Below are 2,500 nucleotides of genomic sequence, written 5' to 3'. Positions count from 1 at the left end.
GGCGGTCGAGGCAAGTGCCCGTACCGAAGGGCAGCCTATGCCGATGATGGTCGATGCATGTGCCATCACCATGCGTCATCATGTGCCATTGATGGTCGAGGCCTTGGCCGAAGTTCGATTTTGAGCCACGGTGCACATGCCTGGCTCCAGCATGTACTGGTGCCGCATTTTTTTCACTCGGGACAGCATCGCCGGAGCATCGCCGGAGCACCGCCGGAGAACCTGACCGGCGGCATTGGGGTTCCGGCGATTGGGAGGGGGGCCGGGGGGGTGTGCGCACATGATGTGCGATGGGTGCTGGTACTTGGCCTTGTGTTGGCCCCCTATCCCTCATCAAACCTCTGAGAATTCACACCCCCTTAAAGAGCATTTGAGATTTTACAGGTTTGCTACCAGTAGCCGTTAAAGTGTCTGAAATGGGGACACTTTTTTCAAACGGTCACAAAATCTTCTCCACTTCGAGTTTTTAGCTGAATTTTTTTGTGCATGCCAACAAAAATAGAAGGATCACGCCTACAAAATTTGGGGCCAAAAATCCTTATAAAAAAATTTTAAAAAATCCCGAACCGCAAAAAGTTTCGAAAATCGTGAAAAATAGAAAACGAGTCATCTTCCAACGAAACTTCACGTGAAGGCTTAGGGGACCGTTGTATGAATTTACAAGCCATAAAAATGGCATTGGCACGGCAGAAATTTGAAGATGTGCCTAAACCCACCAGGGCCCAGCGTGTGCCGATGGTGCTCGAGGCAACCGCCCGCACCAGGGCCCAGCGTGTGCCGATGGTGCTCGAGGCACCCGCCCGCACCAGAGGCAACCTGCCGCACCAGGGCCCAGCGTGTGCCGATGGTGGTCGAGGCAACCGCCCGCACCAGCGCCCAGCGTGTGCCGATGGTGGTCGAGGCAACCGCCCGCACCAGGGCCCAGCGTGTGCCGATGGTGCTCGAGGCAACCGCCCGCACCAGGGCCCAGCGTGTGCCGATGGTGCACCAGGGCCCAGCGTGTGCCGATGGTGCTCGAGGTAACCGACCGCACCAGCGCCCAGCGTGTGCCGATGGTGCTCGAGGCAACCGCCCGCACCAGGGCCCAGCGTGTGCCGATGGTGCTCGAGGCAACCTGTCGCACCAGGGCCCAGCGTGTGCCGATGGTGATCGAGGCAACCGCCCGCACCAGGGCCCAGCGTGTACCGATGGTGCTCGAAGCAACCGACCGCACCAGGGCCCAGCGTGTGCCGATGGTGCTCGAGGCAAGCTGCCGCACCAGGGCCCAGCGTGTGCCGATGGTGGTCGAGGCAAGCGCCCGCACCAGGGCCCAGCGTGTGCCGATGGTGCTCGAGGCAACCTGCCGCACCAGGGCCCAGCGTGTGGTCGAGGCAAGCGCCCGCACCAGGGCCCAGCGTGTGGTCGAGGCAAGCGCCCGCACCAGGGCCCAGCGTGTGCCGATGGTGGTCGAGGCAAGCGCCCGCACCAGGGCCCAGCGTGTGCCGATGGTGCTCGAGGCAACCGACCGCACCAGGGCCCAGCGTGTGCCGATGGTGGTCGAGGCAAGCGCCCGCACCAGGGCCCAGCGTGTGCCGATGGTGCTCGAGGCAACCTGCCGCACCAGGGCCCAGCGTGTGCCGATGGTGGTCGAGGTAAGCGCCCGCACCAGGGCCCAGCGTGTGCCGATGGTGGTCGAGGCAACCTGCCGCACCAGGGCCCAGCGTGTGCCGATGGTGGTCGAGGCAACCGCCCGCACCAGGGCCCAGTGTGTGTCGATGGTGGTCGAGGCAAGTGCCCGCACCAGGGCCCAGCGTGTGCCGATGGTGATCGACGCAACCGCCCGCACCAGGGCCCAGCGTGTGCCGATGGTGCTCGAGGCAACCTGCCGTACCAGGGCCCAGCGTGTGCCGATGGTGGTCGAGGCAACCTGCCGCACCAGGGCCCAGCGTGTGCCGATGGTGGTCGAGGCAAGCGCCCGCACCAGGGCCCAGCGTGTGCCGATGGTGGTCGAGGCAAGCGCCCGCACCAGGGCCCAACGTGTGCCGATGGTGGTGGGGGCAACCGCCCGCACCAGGGCCCAACGTGTGCCGATGGTGATCGAGGCTACCGCCCACACCAGGGCCCAGCGTGTGCCGATGGTGCTCGAGGCAACCGCCCGCACCAGGGCCCAGCGTGTGCCGATGGTGCTCGAGGCAACCGCCCGCACGAGTGCCCAGCGTGTGCCGATGGTGGTCGAGGCAAGCGCCCGCACCAGGGCCCAGCGTGTGCCGATGGTGCTCGAGGCTACCGCCCGCACCAGGGCCCAGCGTGTGCCGATGGTGCTCGAGGCAACCGCCCGCACGAGTGCCCAGCGTGTGCCGATGGTGGTCGAGGCAAGCGCCCGCACCAGGGCCCTGGTGTGTGCCGATGGTGCTCGAGGCACCCGCCCGCACCATGGCCCAGCGTGTGCCGATGGTGCTCGAGGCAAGCGCCCGCACCAGGGCCCAGCGTGTGCCGATGGTGCTCGAGGCAACCGCCCGCA

Source organism: Durio zibethinus, unplaced genomic scaffold (genome assembly GCF_047325235.1).
Source record: "Durio zibethinus cultivar Kanyao isolate XHJ-2024 unplaced genomic scaffold, ASM4732523v1 HiC_scaffold_400, whole genome shotgun sequence".
Taxonomy (NCBI): Eukaryota; Viridiplantae; Streptophyta; class Magnoliopsida; order Malvales; family Malvaceae; genus Durio; species Durio zibethinus.
This window is presented reverse-complemented; position numbering follows the sequence as displayed.